General features: G+C 33.8%; 1 protein-coding gene and 1 non-coding gene across 2 annotated transcripts in view; one reads left to right on the top strand and one right to left on the bottom strand.

Annotated features, from left to right (window-relative positions):
- Window positions 1-24,943, top strand: part of PCDH15 (protocadherin related 15) — a 1,819,045-nt gene that overhangs the window by 28,462 nt on the left and 1,765,640 nt on the right. The window lies entirely within an intron of this gene.
- LOC129481469 (small nucleolar RNA U13) lies at window positions 23,550-23,653 on the bottom strand. Its single transcript, XR_008657455.1, has one exon. It is a non-coding gene; the product is annotated as a small nucleolar RNA U13 (small nucleolar RNA).

Genomic DNA, 24,943 nt, shown 5'->3' with positions numbered 1-24,943 from the left:
TTAGCATACATTTTCAAAAAGAAATTTCATTCTATCTTCTTTAATAACATACCAGTTTTTCTTGTATAAGTATTTTGAACATATATTTGGGTCACTAAATGCTATTTTAAAAGCATGGATTTCATTTGTTAGTATTCCATAACTAGCAATTATAAAGTTGGACATTTAGATTTATTTCAGTTTTCAATATTCACTTCTAAAGAAAGGTTACAATGAATATTTCTGTAGTTAAATCTAACCACACATGGAAGATTATTTCTTTAGAATACACTTTAGAAGTAGTATTACGTTAAGGCATTTGACTTACACTTTTAAAATCTCTTTAGAAAATGTTCTGATATAATGGTCTATTTTTGTATGCCTTGTATTATAATTTGTATCAAATATATTTGTATATGCATGGCATATATAAGAAATGCAAATCTAATTAGATAAAGCAACAAATATATTACGTAATTAAATAACAGTTTGACATAGTTTTAAGTGTATTTTTGAAAAAATAATGTGCTAAATTCCTATCAATTCAGCACCTAAACTAATTCTTGAAAAAGATCCAGAAAACAAAGGTCTCAAATTTCTAGATATTTTAGGTGTACATTCAGGTTTCCAAAAGATAACTGATGTGGTAACTTGAGAAACATGGAATAAAGATTTGGGCACCCCACAGGGAAGCAACACAAGAATAGTCTAGAACCTCTCAGTTAGTAATAAAGGGACCCTGGTATCATTCCTAGTCCTGTAGGGGAGAGGTAAATAATTTACTAAAATCCATAGACAGAGAAGCTTGTGAGGACAGGGCTGCCTGGCTGGATCTTTGACTTTTGGTCAAGGAAGTAGTTAATGCCAGCATTCCTAGAAGCAGGAGGGAGCCAGGAATGTAACTACTTGCCACACCCTTCTCTCTTCCTCCAGTTCTTCTTCTCTCTTCCTCCCGTCATTTGCTCCTGCTTTTTATTGGCTGAACCCCACTGACATCAGGCAGTAAAGGAGCCCTGGAAATAATACATTGTGTATTTCAGCCTCCTGGGTGCACAGAGCAGGTTTGAGAAGAATAGATTGGACTTGCCAGGGCAAATGAAAGATACCGGTGCAATAAGAAATCTCCCCAGATAGCTTCCTCCTTTTATTTTTTTCTCACAACTGCATCTAGTCAAGGGAATTCATTTTTCTACTAGAGATACTTTATGTATATTCATTTATGATTTTCACTCTAAGAGGTATTCTTTCAGTGAGATAGCGAAAATCGTTATCACTTTAACTTACATGTATAGAACTCAAGGTCTATGAAAACAAGTGTAGCATGTATACATATATGTCATATATATAATGTATGTGTGTTACACATCTAATACAGTATATCTTAGTATTTAATAATTTATGACTATTCAAATAAATCAACATATAAACTAAAAGTATACATGCACTGCTTTTTAAAATTTTTTTGTTATGTATTATGTGACTGTTTACAATGGAAAAGGACACACAGTGCAGTTTGACAGCTGTGTGTCGAATGAAAGCTAAACATCCTACTCCTAGCCAGGTTTTCCTGCCTATTCCCCCTTACTCCTCCCCTGATACTCAGACATCTTCAGGTGAGATTTTCACAGAAAAAGAAAGCAAAAGTTTGTCAAATAGGATATTCCTTTAAATCTTGAATTTTATTTTAATTAATTATATTTAATTATTGACCCCTTGCTTTTTTCTTTACTGAAAAATGTGGATGATGACCACTTACCTTTTTTTTAATACTGAAAAGTTCTGCCTATCATAACTTTATTTATTTATGAGAGAGAGTCTCACTCTGTTACCCAGGCTGGAGTGCAGTGGCCTGATTTCCACTCACTGAAGCCTCCATCTCCTGGGCTCAAGCAAGCCTCCTACCTCAGCCTCCAGAGTAACTTAGACTACCGGTGCACACCATTATGCTTGGCTAATTTTTTTGTAGTTTTGGTAGAGATGGGGTATTATCATGTTGTACAGGCTGTTCTCAAACTTCTGGACTCAGGAGCTGGGATGACAGGTGTGAGCCACCACACCAGGACTGCCTGTCATAACCTTAAATATTTTATGAAGCAATGTATGTAGAGTGCCAAACAAGTAAATTGCTAAAATGAAAACTATTTCGGTGTTTTCGATGGAAAAGTAAATGTTATTATATAGTTACTAGATAAGTTAAGGCAATGGAACCTCTTTGTGAGATGTTGTAACTTTAATCCTTTCTTTTTTTTTTTTTTTTTTTTTTTTTTTGAGATGGAGTTTTGCTCTTGCTGCCCAGGCTGAAGAGCAGTGGCGGGATCTTGGCTCACCACAACCTCCACCTCCCGGGTTCAAGCAATTCTCCTGCCTCAGCCTCCCGAGTAGCTGGGATTACAGGCATGCGGCACCACGCCCGGCTAATTTTGTATTTTTGGTAGAGATGGAGTTTCTCCATGTTGGTCAGGCTGGTCTCAAACTCCCAACCTCAGGTGATCCACCCACCTCGGCCACCAAAAGTGCTGGGATTACAGGTGTGAGGTTCCTTGCCTTGCCTATTCCTTTATTTCTAACAGTTTTTCATAGTGTTGCTAGAGCAAAATTTTATATTCACTTTTTTGACTTCATTTTCTTCAAAATGTCCCAGTTTTTCTTAGCTTTACAATTTTTTTTTTTCAGAAATGATAATAGAGCAAAGGTTTGGTAATACTAGAGGTTTTATTCTTTTTCCTTTTCTTTGATCTGCCTCAAATGTTCTCACATGGCACATGATCATTATGACTCCCATCTTAATAAAATTATGAATTGACATTAAACTGTTATTGTCATACCAGAACTAAGACGAACCATCTCATGGTCTTCTTGCATTTGTGCGAGCTTTCTTTATGTGTGTGGGTTTTTTTTTTAAATTGTCTCATTTTTGTTTTTATACAAACTACGATCCATATTGTATTTTGGCAAGCCATCTATAATACTTGGTAGCTTTGAATTAATGTCAGCTTTGAACAGTAAAAATTTTCAGAAGCAGGCAACTTGCAAATCTCACAAAGAAGTTTGTGGGTTTGGTACCATTCAGATAAGTAAAAGAGTCTTAGCTGCCAGCAACTTCTTTTCTGGAATTCTTTATTGCTGTCTTTGCCATTAATATCTACCAGGTAGTCAAAAAATGTAGCCCCAAGTTTGCATTTGCTAATAAGGTGACAGAGGCCTATCACAAATCAAGACCAAATAATATAACACCTCCTACATCAAAGTTTTAAGCGCTTTAAAATAGAGGATCCAAGTTGCTTTGTCCATTAGAAAAGGTCAGCCCAGATTAATCTACCTTCCCACTCACACACTAGGTTATACCTGGCCATATGCTGTCGATTCAGCACTTGTACAAGTGTCAAAACCAAAGCGGTTCATTTGCTCTGCTTTCTTTCTTTTTTCCTCTTACTCTTTTTTTGATATGACTGACATTATTCTGGTTCAATTCAACAAACCTGTACTGAGCACCCACTGTTCAGATACTCTCTCACACCCAGGCCTCAAGGAACTTGAAAGCTAACAAATGACCTCTTAACAAGAAATTCTTGAGGAAAACACTTAAAATAGTGTGAAAAATTTCAACTGTCAAGAAAGCATCTTTTCAAAGTAGATGGATCTAAATTATCTTTATATCAAACCACCATTGTAAGGTGTATTCTTTAAAGTTATTATATCTGAGAAGTCTCCTTTTTCTTTTAATCTTCACAAATGTTTTTTCTTTTGTTCACTCTGGAAGATTTTGATGTATTGGTTTTGAGTGACCAGGATTATTTCAGAAGGATTAAACTAATAAAATATTATAGGCAACAAGAGCAGTGAGGTGGTGAGAGGCATGTAAAACTGTGAGACCATAGCATTTAATGGAAACACTCATAGAAGGGAGCTAAAAATATATATTTTCTGTACCAGACCCTACTTTTCTTACTAATAATACTGAACACAGCAAATTTGAACCTATTTAAATAATTAAAAAGCCTTAAATATGAATATTGTCAACATTAATGTTGATTTTAAATAGAATGTAAACATAATTGAGAAGAATTTGCTTGACAAATCATACAACCTGCATCTTTACTATATTGAACATATTTATGTTGAAGTATTGAGATTATAAAAATGATTATCTTGAATATATAATTTTCTTCTCTTGTATAACATGTATAATGTACATAGTACCATTCATATTAGTATGTTTCTTCCCTGTTAACAATACAAAAAAGGTATGTACATGATTAAGTCTTTTTCTTTGAGAGAACATTCAGAAAGCTTAAAAACAAATTTTAAGTGAAACACTAGCAAAACTTTGGCCTTTATTAAAATTGTACTTCGGTTCCCACTTTAACCTGGTTCTGTAGTTTAGATTCTGATTTTATTTGTCAAAAGGGATGCCTATGTACCCAATGCAAGTGACATAACATCCTTCATTCAATAAGAATACAAATGCGTGAATAAATACACATCTATTGCAAATAAAATAAAAATAGGAGAGCAGATAATTATCGAGGTATAATTTTTTTGACCGAAGTACATCATTCTCTTGTCATAAAAGCAAAAATATATTTACCAGGATAGTATGTTAATAATGGGTATTTATAAACGCAGCCAACCATATTTTTAATCAACTTAAAACATACATTTGGTAGAACTTAAGCTTAGCTGCATAAATGAGAGTAATGAACTTAGTTACAGACTTTTTGGACACATTTGCCCCTTTATCTAATTAGAAAGATTAGTAATATTAACATTTAATGCTGCTTTATATTTTCAAAAGGATTAGTTCAGTAATGATTATAAATTTCCCTGGCATCTTTGCAATTATCACCATCCTCAAATTTATAGTTGAGGGAATTTTCAGAAGAAAGTTAAGTACTTGAAATAGATTTTGAATCCAATGGGTTTCAGTTACAAGACTGGCCTAGGCTAGTGCAAGGAACTGGTAGTTTGCATTTATTCTAGAAAAGAAGGCAAGGCATTTGGTCTTTAATCAAATTATTTAAAATAGAAATTACTTAAAATATTTAAAATAATATTATTATTTGAAATAATATTTGAATTCTGGGGGTTTCAGTAAGTTAGATGAGAGTTCAAAAACCAGCTTTGCCACTTATGAGTCATATAATCTTGAGTGAGACACTTTGGCATCTGTTTCTATATCTATTAGGCAAGAATAATCATAGTACCTATGTCATGAGATTTCTGTTCAGATTTAATGAAATGACCCTTTTGGCCCAAGACTTAGAAAATAGAGAGCATTTGTCAAATTTGAGTATTACTATTTGATGATGATGATGATGATTTCCAGACAGATTAGGCTGAATTCATACACATAAGTGAGAGCTGGATACAGTCTTTTACATTTAGACCAAAAATGTGGAGATTCATCCTATATAGAGATACCATATGGTGAAAATAGCAGATTAAGATCAACAATTGCCTGGCAGAACAGTAGTTCTATGTATAATTTGACAAGCAAATTATCCTGAGTTGTGATGTTTCCATTCTATTTAAAATCAACAGAACAGCCTCTCTCTCATATATATATACACACACATATATATACACACACGCACGTATATATATATATATATACACACATATACACATACATACTTGAGATGTATGTATGTATACATATATATACACATACATACTTGAGATGGAGTTTCACTCTGGTGCCCAGGCTGGAGTGCATTGGTGCGATCTCGGCTCAATGCAACCTCCACCTCCTGGGATCAAGCAATTCTCCTGCCTCAGCCTCCAAGCAGCTGGGACTACAGGCGCCCGCCACCATGCCCAACTAATTTTTTGTGTTTTTAATAGAGATGGTTTTCACCATGTTGACCAGGCTAGTCTTGAACTCCTGACCTCAGGTGATCAGCCCTCCTTGGCCTCCCAAAATGCTGGGATTACAGGCTTGAGCCAACGCACCCGGCCAGAAAATTTATTTCTAGAGAAGTAAAGTGTTATAACAGAAGTTTGGCATCTAATGAAAAAGTGTTTATAGTGTTCTGAATCTTTAAAAGAAGATATAGCTGAGAATTTGATTCCTGAAAGGCCAGGGAAGCACTGATTTTCTTCAAGATCATTAGTCTCTGTTATCCATGTAATTGTTTACCCCCAGTAAGAGTGAACAAAACAATCCCCAGTAATCCCATGAGGCTGTAAGATCATAATTTTTAGGCTATTTGCAAAGAGTTATTCTTCTTACCAACTGTCTGTTCACAGGAAGGAAGAAAAATGGCTACAATAATTCCATAAATATACATATAAGAAATTAATTTTATGTAGTACTAATAATATAGATTAATTTATAATTCTCCATTATCTGAATAGAATATGAAAAAATTTACTAAGCAAGAAGGGTTTACTTAACAAATTAATGATGTCAAAATTTTCCAGGGATTAAAGAAAACCTACATATTAATCAAATACTACTTTCAGGTGCCTATGATTTATTCATTTACATATTATTTATGTGCTAATACAATAATTACTTTTGTATTTATAGCCTAACATTTTACCAAATTTAAAATCGATCCAACTAGGATCTTCAACAAAATCCTAATAATAAATATAAGATATTTATATCTATCTATATGTGTACCTACGTACTTGTATCTATTTTAGAGATGAGAAAGCTGAAGCCCTGCGATTTTAATCGATTTTTTTTTTTTTTGGAGACAGAGTCTTGCTCTGTCACCCAAGCTGGAGTGCAGTGGTGCGATCTCGGCTCATTGCGACCTCTGCTTCCTGGGGTTTAAGCAATTTTCCTGCCTCAGCCTTCCAAGTAGCTGGGACTACAGGCACCCACCACCACACCTAGCTAATTTGTGTATTCTTAGTAGACATGGGGTTTCACCATGTTGGCTAGGATGGTCTCGATCTCTTGACCTCGTGATCTGCCCGGGTCGGCCTCCCAACGTGCTGGGATTACAGGCTTAAGCCACCGCGCCTGGCCTAATTGATTTTTTTTTTTTTAAGGAAACTTCTGGAATTAAAATTCCAATGCTGACACTTTTTTACATATACTATTGAGGCTTATGTGATTTTTCTCCCACTCATCTGGTGAGACTTGACTTTCAAGACATCTAGCAGATGTAAAATCAGGCAAACTTCACCTCTGAAAATAATAAAAAAAAGTATTTATTTTTAGAAAAAATGATACAAGGTGAGTGCGGTGGAGCTCAGCACTTCGGGAGGCTGAAAGAAGGAAAGTTTTTGAGCACAGGAGTTATTGTCCAGTTTGGACAATATAGTGAGACCTCGTATCTACAAAATATATTTTTTAAAAAATAAGCCAAGCATAGTGGCATGACCCTGTAGTCCCAGCCACTGGGGAGGCTGAGATGGGAAGATCACTTCAGCCTGGGAGGTGGAAGCTGCAGTGAGCCAAGATCACGCCACTGCAATCCAGCCTGGGTGACAAAGCAAGACCCTGTCTGAAACAAACAAAAAAATTGTATATATATAAAATATTACTTTTCAAAATGTATTTATTAAAATTTTCTGAATCTTTTTATATTATACTTTTTATAAAAGTGGTGAAAAGATTGCATTTATGTAACCGAGATTGTGGAATTCTCTGTGTCAATAAGATAACTGTTGGCCAGGCACAGTGGCTAACGCCTGTAATCCCAGCACTTTGGGAGGCCAAGGTGGGTGGATCACCTGAGGTCAGGAGTTTGAGGCCAGCCTGGGCAACATGGCAAAACTCGTCTCTACTAAAAATACAAAAATTAGCTGGGCATGGTGGTACATGCCTGTAATTCCAGCTACTAGGGGGGCTGAGGCAGGAAGTTCCCTTGAACCTGGGAGGCAGAGGTTGCAGTGAGCTGAGATCGTGCCACTGCACTGCAACCAGGGCAACAGAATAAGACCCTGTCTTAAACATAAATAAATAAATAAATAAATAAATAAATAAATAAATAAGATCGTGTTAAGATCAGAACATACACAAAACAAGAAACATGGGTCAGGTTATATTCTATTGAAGCTATATAAATTAATGGAATGAGTTAAAGATACAAACACTTTACACTTGCATAATTCTTCCTGTGAAAACTTTAATCTCTAGCCTCAATATTTTTATTTTACTATAAGCATGTGATTAGTTTTAATGCCCATTATACTCGTTCGTTTGCACTGTGATTAATGTGCAAAATTATCAGAGTGAATGTTAAATTTTTATAATTCGATTTTAATCAGTCGTGGAGATTCATGTTTTAATTAGAAGAGCACCCCATTTTATAATGAAGTAAAGATTGATGGTAGGAAAAATGTAAATAAATCTTGATATTATGAAAGTGATGGTCAAAAATTTATGGAGAAGGAATTTGCTATCCACAGCTTAATTTATGACAATTTCATCATGATAACTTAATAAAAAGGGTTTTAAATTCCTAATAATGTTTTGTGAATATATTCATGGCAATTACGTATTTAAACTATCAAAATCTAACATCTGCATTTAATTTTCAGTATGATTTTGGATAATTAGTGAAATATTCATCAATAACTTTCTGTTCATATCACATTAATAAAGTGACCATTTTGGGATAACTGCTGCCTATGGATTTAATTAATAAATTAATTATTCGAAGCCACATTTTCAAATGATTACAGATTTAAGAAGGATTTTTGTGGTTGGCTGACCTGTGGTTCCATTTCTTATTAAGGTTAGGTTCATCAAATATAGCAAAAAAAATACATATATATACATATACATATATATACACACACATACATATATATATACACACACACATATATATATACACACACACAGAATAACCATTTGAATTTCAGATCAACCACTATTTTTTTAGGGAGATATTTATATGGCCCTATATTTTATCTGCCAACATAGACATATACAAGGTAAGGCACATAATAATCCCAAATCCTTTTTACTCTTCTAGTCTAAAAATTGTATCTGGTTACATTAAGAAATGTGCATATAGACCTTTCTTTTATAACTCAAGAAGAAAGGAGCAGTTTCTGTTGGGGAAGGCGATCCTAGGAATGCTCAGGAGGATAAATAATTGTATGGTAGATTGTTTTCTCAGCACTTTTAGGATTAAAGAAAGACAAGCAAGGGCCACTACTTAGAAACTGTTGCTCATGGATGACTGGATGAGCTTCTCAGCAGGGATTAGACTCTATGAGATTCTAGATTGGTTGCACAGTACAGCGCGGCTTTGAGCAGTAAGCCATTCTTGCACCCTGTGCGTGGAACCAGGACACTTTCTCAGGCACCACTGGGATGAGAAGTGGTGGAGGCCTCCGTGTCCACGCGATTAGCATAGGCACAGGACAGGGAATGCTTTTTAAAGGTAGTGATCAGGATTCCCCAATTACATTCCACCATTACATGGTAGCATATAATCGCAGCTCCTCGGTAGGCTGAGGCAGGAGAATTGTTTGAACCCAGGTGGCGGAAGTTGAGGTGAGCCGAGATTGCGCTACTGCACTCCAGCCTGGGTGACAGAGCGAGAATCGGTCCCCCATGCCTCCCTCCAAAAAAAAATGCACACATGTGTAACAGTGTGTGTGTGCACGCATGTATGTGTGTGGTAGATTTTAGTGGATTTCTTATTTAATTAGTGGGCCTTCAGTCTTTTTATGCAGAAGCTCATATACCAGGTCCTTCAGACAGTTGTCTAATCAATGTCTTCTACTTTTATCTTTTATTAATATACCTTAATACATCAAGGAACTAAAATTAAGTTTTAATTTTCAGAGATTTTAAATTGACTCATAATCATTTCACGTATTTTTGGGATATATGTGATGCAGTCCACTATTGAAAATATTTGCACTTATGTGCAGAAAAAAAAGCAACATGCTAAGGTAGAAGCAAAATTTACATTTAAAAAAAAACAGAGCAAATAGCCCTCCTTCATATTTAGGTAGGCAGCAATTGAAATGCATTTATAACTGGATATCTATTTAGATTGAAAATTAAACATTTTCAGTGTTTCAATGAAAATTAAACATTTTCAATCTAAATAGATATCCAGTTATAAATGCATATTTTTCTGAATATTAGCATTTTCTGTACTATATTTTATTTATTTTCTATTTTTGCTATTAGTTCAAAAATTAGTTTAGTTTTGGAAATATTTTGTCCTTGATTATTTCACACAGTACCAAGTCATAAACTAAAAATTTAAAAAAGTCTCCTGTATGTTTACTTCCCTAAAAGCACTGCTGCCTCTATGTATGGCCATAGGGTAAAGATTCAATGAAAATTACGCAAAAATGCATATTATGTACATTCAAAATATTGTATAAAATTTTAGTACATTTTTGGATTCCAAAGGAATCACTGACTCCTGATTAAGTTGCATCTTCAGAGAATTGAATAAGCAACGTATCTCATTGTGGTTTTCACATAGAGGAAAAGAAAAAAGGGGGAGAAATATTTCCTCTTTCTTGATGGAAATTTGAGTTTTCCATCTGTGATGGTTCATGAACTTTAACAATGTATGGCCTATACTAAATCAGCCACCAGATTCCAGTGCAACATTCCTCAGGACAATAGCCTGTGAAGATGCAGTCTGATGCTGAATAGAACATCGGCTAGAGGCAATGGAAGGTGGTGAGAAATGAGATTTTTTCCTATTAAATTGGAAACATTTTGTTTCATAGATATGTATGAACACTTGAGGATTTTTCAGGTAAAAGCCATAGTAATGGCCAGGCGCTGTGGCTCATGCCTGTAATCCCAGCACTTTGGGAGGCCGAGGCGGGCAGATCATCTGAGGTCAGGTGTTTGAGACCAGACCAGCCTGGCCAACATGGCAAACCCCCGTCTCTACTAAAAATACAAAAATTAGCTGTGCATGGTGGTGGGCACCTGTAATCCCAGCTACTTGAGAGGCTGAGGCAGGAGAATTGCTTGAACTCAAGAGGCAGAGGTTGCAGTGAGCCGAGATCATGTTACTGAACTCCAGCCTGGGCAACAGAATGAGACTTCATCTCAAAAATAAATAAAAAAAAAAAAAAAAAAAAAAAAAAAGAACAAGCCATATAGCCATATATTAAGAAGCCATTGGATATGGGTGAGTTATATGAATAATAATGAATACACAGAAAAACATATAGGTCTTAAAACATAGTGTATAGTGAAAATAGTTAAGAAAATTAAGTATATAACAAAATGTTATTTATATAAATTCACATGTGTGCATATAAAACAACAATATGTGGCCGGGCACGGTGGCTCACGCCTGTAATCCCAGCACTTTGGGAGGCCGAGGCGGGTGGATCACCTGAGGTCAAGTGTTGGAGACCAGCTTGGCCAACATGCTGAAACCCTGTCTCTACTAAAAATACAAAAGTTAGCCAGGCGTGGTGGCAGGTGCCTGTAATCCCAGCTACTCGGGAGGTTTAGGCATAAGAATTGCTTGAACCTGGGAGGCAGAGGTTGCAGTGAGCTGAGATTGCGCCATTGCACTCCAGCCTGGACAACAAGAGCGAAAGTCTTTCTCAAAAACAAAAAACAAAAAACAGAAACAAAAAACAAATAAAAAACATAACAAACAAACAAAAAAAAACCCAACAAAAACCCCCAATACATTGCTCAAGTAATCTATGAGTGAATGGATGAATAAGAGTGGACGGTGAGGGCAAAGGGACATTGGTTAATATTGATTACAATTCCTAGCATAATGTTTGCTTCCCTGATCATAAATATTTTTGACATCTTTTTTTTTCTGAGATCTTAATCATCCACTAATATTAGCTACATATATTTTTGCTTCCTTCCGTAATACCTAATTTTGCCACATCATACAACAAAGTTGCTTAGAAGAAACATAAGACAGTGTCTAGTTAGAATCTTGAGGAACAGAAAGTCGCTTAAAGAAATCATATACAAATTTTATCTAAGGACAGTTACAGAGATGAGTAGTTAAGGACAGTTACAGAGATGAGTTGTACAAGCGGGTGATCCAAGGGAGAGTTCGGAACTAATCAGGAATTACTCCCTGAAGGAGCTGATGTTTAGAGTGTTACACTAATAATGCTTTTGAAATAATTTAAAAACCCTCACTTCTATGATAATTGTGTCATCTAGCTACTGAAACATCTAAAGTGAATTTATGGTACTTTTATATTATTGTTACTCATCTAAAAATATTTCAAATTGGAGATTTGTGATACTAATACAATCAGATATTTCTGTGTAATTTACTGTTTCTTTTGAAATTCTAAATTCAGTAACTATAGTTCACATATGCTATATAAAAAATTGTTATTAAATTAAAAAGTATTAACGATTCTCTTTTGTTCCAAAACCACACAAGTTTGAAAAAATAAACATGTTTTAAAATGGAGAATTAACATCAAGAGCTTGTGCATATTCTTCTATTTTCACATTGATATGGTTTGGCTGTGTCTCCACCCAAATCTCATCTTGAATTGTAGCTCCCATAAATCCCACATGCTATGGGAGGGAACCCATGGGAGGTAATTGAATCATAGGATCGTGGATCTTACCCCCGCTGTTCTCATGATAGTGAATAAGTCTCACAAGATCTGATGGTTTTATAAATGAGAATTCCCCTGCGCACTATCTTTTTTGCCTGCCACCATATAAGATGTGGCTTTGCTCCCCCTTCCCCTTCCAACATGATTGTGAGGACTCCCCAGCCGTGTGGAATTGTGAGTCAATTAGACCTCTTTCCTTTATAAATTACCCAGTCTCGAGTATATCTTTATTAGCAGTGTGAGAACGAACTAATACACACATTGAATTAAAACTAAAATCAACGGCAATGAAAGTGCGATTGGTATAATTCAACTAAATATAATGAATGACACATTGGGAATTATCACTTTAAAATATTGTGTTTCAGGCCGGGTGCAGTGGCTTATGCCTGTAATCCCAGCACTTTGGAAGGTGGAGGCGGGCGCATCATGAGGTCAGGAGATCGAGACCATCCTGGCTAACATGGTGAAACCCGTCTCTACTAAAAATACAAAAACAATTAGCCAGGCGTGGTGGCAGGCACCTGTAATCCCAGCTACTCAGGAGGCTGAGGCAGGAGAATCACTTGAACCTAGGAGGTGGAGGTTGCAGTGAGCCAAGTCCAGCCTGGGTGATAGAGTGAGGCTCTGTCTCAAAAAAATAAAATAAAATAAATAAAATAAAATAAAATAAAATAAAATAGTGAAATTCCTGTGTTTCAGTTAATTTGAACTTTCAACCTGGCTTAATTAGACAAAGAGGCAATTTAAAACATTCAGAAGTGTTTGTAATTTTTTTAAAACCATGGGTATATTAACCTTACCTGTTTTGGTTCTTAAGGTTAAACAAATTTTAGAAACTTTTAGAAATTTTTCACTTTCAATTGTTACGGTTAAATCCAGGGACTGGAAAAGTAACGCTCTCTCTCTCTCTCCTAACTTTAACCTTTCTTAATTAAAAGATAGACTTTTTAAAAAGTTAAATTTCTCTTTTCTGAAGGGTTCAGAAATTCAAATCATTGAATTTACTACTGTGAAAAGATTCATTATGATTCTTATTTTTTTATATAAAAGATGTCAGCAAATTAACAACTGAATTCACATTTAAGAATGCTGTTAGCCATAGGTTGTGTGGATTGATCACCAAGGTGAATTTAACATTAGGCTTTATCTCCAAAATTAATTTCTACTGAAACCAATGTTAACTGACTCTTTTCAATTTTCAATATATTTTATTTTTTGTCTTTTACCGGGAATATGGTGGTTACCCATAAGAACAGTGTTTTTCGTTTTTATATAAAACTTAATGCCATAAAAAGTCTTCAAAATAGTTACTGATAATAATTTACATGATTTTAAGTAAACTAATAAGTTCTGGAGGGTAGGGCTGGAATAAATAGTTGTAGTATAAATACATAGTTGACTTAAAATAATTATTCTTTTTCTTCAGGTATCTCCACAGAATTTAGTATAATATTAAAATTGATATTACTTATATAACAACTGCATAAATATAAAGATCTAAAAATTTTTCTAAACATTTATATGTTTGTGTATGTACAAATAAAATCTGAAAATAAATTTTGGCCAAGTTTAAATATGAATTCAAATCACTTCTTTTTTTTTTTTTTTTTTTTTTCTGAGATGGAGTCACTCTGTCACCCAGGCTAGAGTGCAGTGGCACAATCTTGGCTCACTGCAACCTCTGCACCCCTGGGTTCAAATAATTCTTCTGCCTCAGCCTCCCGAGTAGCTGGGACTGCAGGCGTGCACCACCAGGCCCAGCTAATTTTTGTATTTTTAGTAGAGACAGGGTTTCACCATATTGGCCGTGCTGGTCTCGAACTCCTGACCTTGTGATCCGCCTGCCCCGGCCTCCCAAAGTGCTGGGATTACAGGCATGAGCCACCATCCCTGGCCTCAAAACACTTCTTAAACAATTTTGAATTTTTGTAGTGAAATACATGATACTTCAAAGCATGTACCCACATACATAGTTTTACATTACAATGAATTTGAGAAATTATTTCTGTTTTGGAGATGAGATGCAAATAAGTCATGTTTTAATAGAATTTTAGTTAAACAGGTAAATATTATTGCTTTCACTATTTTGTCCAACTCTATGTTTTCATTTTAGGCATTTTTTTTTAGATATCTGTTATTTTGGTTTTGGTATATAAATGAAAGTTTATTACAAAATTCATTTAATCATCAAGCACATCTACTTTTTTCTAATGGTTTATATTGATTTGAAACTAAAAACATTTTGTGGATGAATGAAATTTATTAATCTTGTTATAAATCCTTCAGAAAATTTGACCATTACCCCATTTGGGAGTATTCATTTCCATGTAGCATTATATCAAACACACAACACACATTATCCTTATCACAAATTGTAATACAGTTGACCCTTAAGCAATACGAGTTCAAACTGAATGGGTCTACTTAGGTGTGGATTTTCTTTCACCGCTTCCACCCATGAAACAGAAAGACCAGCCCTTCCTCTTTCTCCTCAGCCTGCTCAATGTGAAGATGACAAGGGCAAAGACCCTCATGATGATCCACTTACGCTTAATTATCAGCACATACATTATTCTCTTCATTATGATTTACTTAGTAACATTTTCTAACCTTTATTTTAATAATATGGTATATATTAATAATACATATGACATGAAAAATATTTGTTAATTCACTATGTTGTCACTGGCTTCCAGTCAACTATTAACTATTATCTATTAACTGCTAGTAGCAGTTAAATTTCGGGGGAGTCAAAAGTTATATGCAAATTTTGGACTGCACAATAGGCAGCAACCCCCATGTTGTTCAAGAGTCAACTGAATATTCAACTCAAATAAACTAAGAGTATTCAGTGAGGTGGGGAATAGAGTGAAAGTGAACGGTTCATCATGAAGCATACCACATGTGGATGCCCCATTCTAGAGCATGTTAATTGGTAAAGATGTGAATACAACTATCAAAGCAAGCCTCCTTTCAGAGAGTATCTAACTTTATTTGGTTTTGTTCTTTCTGAACGGATGACCTTTTCTAAGTACCCTGAAGAAGTAAGGCTGATATTCAAGTGTGGTATTTCATTGCTAGTCCAAAGGGAATTTTTCATGAATTTCCTCCAAGTGTCTAACAGTATTAAAGTGCAATGTGTTTTTGGTACTTTCAGAAAATGACAATAGCATCTTGGAGAGAAATGCACTACGGACATGCACACTTGACAACTAAATAGAAAGTGGCAATTACCACTTATAAAATGTTAACATTTGTTGATAATTTAGCTTTTCAATTAGGAATAAATCTACTCTGAAAGACTAGTCTTTTATAGGCACTTCATTACAAACTATGGACATAAGTTTTCTCTAAAAATTAATTAATTATTTTATGTTGTTTTCCAGTATGGGTTGAATTAATGGTATCATTTGGCTACCAAGTCTATTGTCCCCACCTCAAACATTGGAAAATAGACTTTTGAAAAAACATACACTTTTATTTGGCCAAATTTTATGTGTTGGGTATTTTCTGACAATAACTGAATCTGCATGGTTTTCTATGAAAACATTATTTGTCTTTTTTTACCTCTGATTGTAAGGATGGGCCTTAAGTCCTTATAAGATTACAAATTCGACATATTAACCAAAAACTGGAAGTATTTGTTCTGGAAATGTCAAATTTGTACCAATGTGACTATAACACTTTTATATATTAATGAGTGGGCAGTTACAGAAATCAATATTACTAAACTGATTCAGATCATGTGTTATAGATGGAGGTTAACTGCTTCCACTGCAATCCTTAGAACCAGATGTCAAATAAGAGAGCCAAGGAAGAGCTCTGATTTTTGTGAGTAAAAGCTCTGAGGTGAAATAATTTGAAGGAATTATACACTTTATTACTACTTTGCTTCCTATTTGGAAGTATATATAGAGATAATTATGTTGAAAATAATAATACATTTTCTAGGTTCAACCATCAAGAGATGTTACTAAAAGTCTGTTATTAATGAGGTCATATAAAGGAAGCCACAAATATAACAATAAGAAGACAGATAAAATATTATCCTCCCCAGGTTTCCTTAGTATAATATCCATCCTCATAGAGTTTTCAGTTTCTTGCAGCAGCTGCATTTGACCCAGGGACATAAAATCTTTATTGTCTATTATATTGTTGGTGCTGTCAAAAATACTATCACCATATTTTTCTTTCTTTTCTCATTAAAAGTATAGAGTTTTACAGTTTGTGATAATTACCACCCTGAAACTAAGGTGTGACTTGATTCCAAGTTTAAAAATTTTATATATTTGCTGTCCACTAGTAGATTTCAGATTATAAAGGGGAAAATAGAATATTCCCCACTGCCTACCTACATTATCCTTCATGTTGCCAATAGCAAGAGGCTTGGAAAGCAATACTCTGACATTGTTTTGTGATATTCATTGATTGTTCTAAAGTTGATCGCCTACTCTGTGAAAGGAAGGCTCTAAGAGGGAGGAGGTTAGGATACTAAGATCTATGTCCTGGTCTCTAGAAATTTGTGGTACAGAAACATCCTTTCCCATGTTCTGCTCCATGGAATACTGTTTCAAGGACGTAGAAATATGTTTATTCAGAGAAACTCACGAATTACCACTGTTTCATTGCCATATTGTATATGTGGTATGTCCAACTCAAAAAAATTCTGTAATAGAGAAAACTATCCAGTTATAACTTGCTAAAACTCGTGACTAAGGAATCATTTGACGGTGCACATATTAACATTTAAAGATCAAAGAGTGTTGATTGGGTCTTAGAATGAAAATGTTGGATGAATATATTAGCTCAGAAAGCAGTTGTTTCATTCTTCATTGTGGTTTTTTTGTAAGTGACAATAAAACCAAGAATAAGTTTCAAATTTTACAGAAATATTATGATATATTAATAAGGATACCACACTATGACCTAGGATGTTTTTCATTTAATGATGGTAATATGAATATTAGCTTATATATTACTATATTTAAAAGAAACTTGTTATAATAATATACAATAATTAAAGCAATGTTACAAATCATTGCTTTCAGATAAGAAATGGAAACATCATAGACCATACATTGTTTTACACAGAAAATGTGTCAGACTTTGATACTAGCGGGATATGCCATCAAATAAAAACACATCAAAATAGTAAGCATACCTTATTGGCTTAGTGTGAAGTATATGCTGAGTTATTACATAATTTGATATTGAATCTGAAAATTATTGCTAATTCGAATTTTCTTTTGTATAAACAATTAAAATGTCAAAAGCTTTGAAATAGACTTTTACATTTGATTATTTTCAAATATAGCAGCTTTTCAATGAGATCATAAAATTCGATGGAATCTCTATTGTTGCAAATGACAGAATTCCCTAATATACAATAAAGAAATGTAGTAAAATTATTGAAAAGTTGTAATTATTTCAAACTTCCATTTAAACTACAATGTTGAGGGAAGAAGTTTCAAGAAGCTTCATCTTGAAAGCCAGATCCTGGTATCTATCTTTCTTCCCAACTGAATATTTTATCAGGAAGCGGCTGCTGGAATATAAGGGACTAGAATTGTTAGATGATCCATCAGTTTCTTTCAAGTACAGCTATTCTGCCAGTTGGCAGTTGAACATTCCCCACATCTAATTACATTTACCTTTGTTGCTTTAACATTGTTAGAATTTTTGTCACCTAATTTTCTGAGCTCCTTTTCACTTACAAAGAAGCAATGTTAGATAAACTCATTATATCTGCAGCTGCAAACTAATGCTTTCAAATGTATTCCCTTGGTGTTATCATACCACTACATATCTTGAAACAGGTTTTTTCCACTTATGCCTCTTTAATGATCTATTCTTCTTGTCATGTTGTCTAATAGCGTAAATATAACATCATAATTACTAAAATTTTAAGAATCAATTCACTGCACAGATCAATGTATTTGTTCTAGTGACCTCTCTGAGATAATTTTCTACCATGCACTGCTTCTTTGCTTCAGCCATACTAGTTATCTTGCTGCTCTTCAAGTACCCCAAACCACATCAAGTTAGACCTTTTCAATTTCATTATTGCACTTTACATGAACACTCTGTTCCCTAATTATCAGCATGCCTTTTACCTTGATTTCATTCAGCTCTCTGCTGAAATGAAACCTTCACAGAGAGACCTGTTTTCTCATAGCATCTGAAATATTGCCCTCAACACCTGCACCACCATTTCCTTCCTTACATGATTTACATTTCATCACAACCAAAATCCGTACATGACATATTCTGTATTTGCTTGTTTCCTCGTTTGTTGTTTATCTCTCCTCACTTACTCCTCATGGACTGTAAATTCCAAGACAGCATAATTGTATGTGTTTTGGTCATTGCATTTCATCAGTGCTTAGAAGAGTGCCTGGCATAATGAAGGCACTAAATAATTTTTAATAATTAATATTTAAAAATTATAATATATTAACATACTAGCTAGGTGTTTTATATTGCATAAAGTCCTATTTTCTAAATCCTTGTATTAGTTTCAGAACTAAAAACAAGTGTGAAGGAGACAGAATGTACTGCAGCTTTTTGAATATTCACTGTGCTTTATATACTCTAATATAAATTACTTTCATTTTATATTAAATATCATAAGGCAGTCCTTTTATGAATATTACTTTAAATAATTCTGGGGTACCTGTATCCAAAAAGAAACCAGAAAACTTCTCTAAACATTACTGTATGGCTCTAAAAATATCAGCAATTTTATTTTGCTGATCTCAAAAGCAGTTTCCCAAGGTGGAAAACTGCTCTAAAGAGAGCACAGAGCCAAGTATTTGTCTGATAATCATTCCTTGGGAATATTTTACAACTTCATAAAATATTGAAAACAATTAAAATGATATTTTTATTACAATTAGAATTATTTGAAGGAAGTTTATAGCAAGACACGTGACATATAAAAAATATCCTAGCGGACTTATGTCATTCTTGGTTCCTTACACACTTTTATTGCTTTGCAAAAATACAGTATATATGATGATAGAGTATAAATTTCAAGAATCTAAGGCAAGTTGGCATACTTAATCTCAGGCTTGTATAAACTGGAATATCTTTGTCCAATTCCCTACTATCTTTCTCACTATCTTAGTGTTTATTTGTAGCTCATTCTCCCTAAATTTATATTTCAGATTATACAGTTGTCTCATATGTGTGATAATTTTAATCTAAGCAAAGTCAATGTAATACTTGAAATACAATTATTATATTTTTACCTAATAACAGATTTTGAAAGATTAGTAACTAGTTTGAAGAGATTTGTTCTAGTTGCCACCTTATCAGTGGCTCCTATGGTACACACTGATGTGTAATGAAGGAGTTCTTCACTGTGGAATTCTTAAATTATTACCTATTAATAATGATATTTACTTATTACTTTTTTCATATTTAAGCTATATGTTTTGTATTTATATGAGAACTAATGTGCTTATAAAGCCGTTCACATTTCTTTCCATGAAAAATATTGTGTTAGTCCATTTGAGTTGCTATAAGGAATACCTGAGACTGCATAATTTATAAAGAAAAGAGGTTTATTTAGCTCACAGTTCTACAGGCTGTATAAGAAGTATAGTGCCAGTATCTGCTCCTGGTGAGGCCTCAGGAAACTTCCAATCATGGTGAAAGGCAAAGTGGGAGCCTGTGTATCACATGGCAGAAGAGAGAGCAAGAGAGTGAGTGGTGAAGTGTCAGGCCCTTTAAAAACCAACTCTCACATGAACTCATTACTGCAGGGAAGGCATGAAAGTATTCGTGAGGGAGCCATCTGTCATGATCCAAACACCTCCCACTACGACCCATCTTCAACACTGGGGATCACAGTTTAACATGAGATTTGGAGGGGAGAAAACATACAAACTATATCCTATATTTAGGGAATTTTGCTTTTGATATTGCTTTTATAATAGTGACCTTAAAAAAAGTTTTAACATGGGGAACAACTAAAAGTAATGATTATTGCCTTTGCTAATGCCAAGTTAAACAGATGACAACATTTGAAAGAAGAAATAGTGTATAACAGATAATAGGGAAGTAGTGATAATAAGTCTGTTTTCAGAAGGTCAGGCTTTTCATTAAGTCTGGATGGAAATCAATAACATTTGAAAACATTTTCCACTTTGCCTTTATGCATATAGGCAAAGATATGATAGATATCTCATAGTAAATCCTGCAGTATAGTATAAATCACGGCATTCATAGAATAAGTAAATATATATTACTTTATACAAAAAGGCATTCTAGAAAGTCATATATAAATCAGATTTTATGCTCTTTGAATATCAAGCCATATTTCTCAATGACACTGTAATTTCAGAGATGTGTTCTCAAAGAAAAAAAATGGTTCCTGAGCTTCAAAATTTCATATCAGAAAGCAGCAAACTTCTTTCTAACTTAAATTTAAAAATAAATGAATATTTTAGTAATGAATTATTTATATTAATACTTAAGTGAAAAACCATGCCTACAATCATCCAGTGTTTTATTAGACACTTATGAAGACTAGCTCTAAAATGTGAAGAAAACAGGGTTGTCTTTTATAAAATATTTTTCTTTGTAAAAATTGTCTAAGAACCTCTTAATAATGTTTGTCTTTCTACTTCTTGGTAGCTGTATTTGTTCACCTGCCAGGTCTTTTCTAAACATGGCTATTACAGATGATAAAGCTGTCAAAAAATGCAACATGAAATTCTAGTATTTTTAAGAAACAAGAGAAGCTATTTATAAATGCAATGTTGGTGTAAACAATTCAACTAACTGAGAATTTAAGATGAAAGCTCTTCTTACTATCCCATGTTTGAGAAAAAAAAAAAGCTCTATTTTGCCCCAATTTAAGGCACAAATATGCTTTTTGGATTTGTCTGTGCTTTTGCATTATGTAGGTAAAAATAGCACTATTATGAAAAAGTGGCAGTGTTAAAATGTAAATTTTTTTCTAAATTATTATTATTGTATTACCTCTGCCTCAGGAGACCAATATTTAGTTTAAAATAAATTTACTGGCATTAGGGTGATGATGTATAGACATAGACAGAACTAGAACCATGTTCACATGATTACTCTGAATGAGTTTACATTAAATATCATACTTTTTATTACAGTGTTTTACTGAGATTTACGTCTTATTATTTCTGAAAATAGCATATTTGGAGAAAACTAAGACCACTTTCAGTAATGTAGAAGGACTCACCCACATTTCCTTAGAAACAGAGTGAAATATTCTGAAGATATTCTCATCATGATGTTTCATTTGAAATTGTTATTTCTGTTTGTTTTTTTTTTTTTTTGAGAAAATTCTTTGAGAAATCAAGGATGAGTTCTCTGAGTGTTTGATACAATTTGGAAATTTCTGTTTGTTTTGATTGTTTTTAAAATTTATTTTTTGGGTAATTAACCTTTCCACACCTGAATAAATGAACATTTTTTGCCCTTTGTTATCCTAGAAGTGGACAGAGTATGGATGAGCATAACACTAAATGTAGGTAACTTATAACAGATGTTTATATATGACCTGGAAAGCTAAAGGTTTATCTTGCTGCATTTCCATCTGCAATAAAGATCTATCACATCTTGTTTGATACTTTTGAAAGTACTGAAGCATCTTATTTCATAGGTAATTTTAATATCTCCATGGTCCATAAACCATATACATCTTTTAAATGAATATTTATGGTAGTCATTCTTAAAGGTGTATCTTATAGATCCAGGTCATTGGTAGCTTAGGAGGGACCAAGTTAAACATATTACATGGGAGTACGGTACATGTGGTGATGCATAACTAGAATTGTGGACAAAGTGATTTGTCGCCTTATCGCCTCTTCAAAGGAGGACATGTTGTCCCAGCGTTAGGGAGTGCTTTCTGCAAACATTCTTTCGATCTCAGCAACACCACTCTCTCCATCATTCCCTCTCTCAGAGATTTCAACTAGCATCAGACAGCTGCCTTGCTCAAAGTTACCCCTCCCAGAATCCTGTATGCAGTGACAGATGCAGCGAGGACGTGGCTTTAAGACCTGGGTATCTTTGCTCAGTGATGAATAACGTGAGGTTGTTTTATCTCCAGAGCATCCCTAGTGATCAAGGCTCTGTGCAGATGAGTCAAAAAATTACATTTTGTCTTCCAACTTCTGAGCGTGGAATCTGTGAATGATAATAGCAATAAGTGGCATTAAACTAACTATATTTCATTAGATACTTGACATCCTCTTTTGGAAGTCCCAATAACATGTCCAATTAGCTTGTTCAAAGCCAAACTCATAATTCTGTTCTTTTAAACCAGGGTTTTTGTTTGGTTTGGTTTTTTATTTATTTATTTTTATTTGTTTATATTCTCCAATTTTATATTTTGGTAAAAATACACATAACGTAATTATCATTAATTACATTTATATTATTGTTCAATCATCATTATTGTCCATCTCCAGAGCTCTTACAATCTTTAAAACTGAAAAATTTTCCCTTCATTAGCCCCTGGCAACCATTATTTCACTGTCCTGAGGATTTTGACTACACTGAGTACTTCATATAAGTAGAATAATAATAGAGTATTTGCCTTTCTGTGACTAGCTTATTTTACTTGATATAACGCCCTCAAGCTTCACACATGTTGTAGCATATATTAGAATTTCCTCCCTTTTTAAGGTTGAATAATATTCTATTGTATACAAAAACCACATTTTGCTTATCCATTCTACTCTTGATAGACTCGAGTTGCTTCTAAATTTTAGCTATTATTGGTAATGCTATTAACAACATGGGTATAAAATACCTATTTAAGAAACTATTGGGTACATACCTAGAAATGGAATTGCAGAATCATATGGTAATTTCATGTTGAATTTTTGAGGATTCACCATATTATTTTTCACAACGGTTTTACCATTTTATATTTATTCCCATTACCAGTGCACAAGGGTTTTATGTTCTCTACATTCTTGCCAAATTATTGTTTTCTGTTTTATTTTAATAGCTTCCATCCTAAATGGGTATGGGCTGGTATCTCATTGTAGTTTTTTTTTTCATGTCTGATGGGTAATGTGCCAACGTTGTAACAAAGTTCGAGGGTGGCACAACTTGCACCTGCGTGTGAACACCCAGTCATCACGCTTATGAACTACAAAATAATCTCATTGTAGTTTTTATGTGCATTTTCCTAATGATTAGTGATGTTGAGCATGTTTTCAAGTGTTTATTTGCCATTTGTATATCTTCTTTGGATAGATATCTATTCAAGTATTTTGACCATTTTTGAATCAGGTTCCTTGTTTTTTGTTATTGAGCTTTAGGAGTGCTTTGTATATTCTGAATATTAATCCTTTACTAGATATATGTTCTGCAAATATTTTCTTCCATTAGGTAAATTGCCTTTTACTTTAGTGATAATTTTATTTTGATGCATGCATTTTAATTTCATCTGTTTTTTTTTAACTTTTTGTGAAGCCTGTTTGCCTCTTTTTAATTTTGTTGTGTGAATGTCAGGTGTCTTATTAAAAAAAATTGCCAAATCTGAAGTATTGAAACTTGTCTTTCTTGTAAGAGTTTATAGTTTTAGGTATTCCATTTAGGTCATGGATCCATTTTGACTAAATTTTTGTATATGGTGTTAAGTAAGGATCCAACTATATTATTTTGCATAGGGATATCTCGTTTTCCCTGCAACATTTATTGAAAATACTGCCTTTTCCGCATTGAATACTTTTGACACCATAATAGAAAATCATTTGACCATATATGTGAGACTTTCCTTCTAGGCAACCTTTCCTATTACACCGGTCCATATGTCTGTCTTTATGCCAGTACCACAATGTTTTGATTACTGTAGCTTTATAGTAAGTTTGGAAATCAGGAGTCTGAGTGTTCTAGCTTGTTCTTTCCCAGGATCAATTTAGCTGTTTGGAGTCTCTTGAAATTCCTATGAATTTTAGGATGAGTTTTTTGTATTTCTGCTTTAAGACACCATTGGGATTTTGATAGGGATTGCATTAAGTCTATAGATTTGCATTGAATCTGTGGTGTTGACATTATAACAATGTTAAGTCTTCCAGTCATGAACATGAGATGACTTTCCATTCATTTTTATATTCTTTAATTTCTTTTGGAATATTTTGTAGCTTTTATACGACAGGTCTTTTATTTTGTTGGTTAAATAAAAAGTAGTTTATCTTTTTGATGCTATTGCAAATTAAATTATTTTATTAATTTTGTTTTTGGGTTATTCTTTGTTATCGTATAGATATGCACTTGATTTTTATGTGGTGACTTAATTTATTGGTTCTGCTATTTTAGTGGAATCTTCAGCATTTTCTATAAATAAGATTCTATTATCTGTAAACAAAGATAATTTGACTTCTTCCTTTCCAATTTTATGCCTTTTGTTTTTCTTTTTCTTACTTATTTTTTTCTGGCCAGAACTTTT

The sequence above is a fragment of the Symphalangus syndactylus genome, chromosome 4 (assembly GCF_028878055.3).
Source record: "Symphalangus syndactylus isolate Jambi chromosome 4, NHGRI_mSymSyn1-v2.1_pri, whole genome shotgun sequence".
Taxonomy (NCBI): Eukaryota; Metazoa; Chordata; class Mammalia; order Primates; family Hylobatidae; genus Symphalangus; species Symphalangus syndactylus.
The sequence above is the reverse complement of the archived record's forward strand: the minus strand, read 5'-3'. Positions and strand labels throughout refer to the sequence as shown.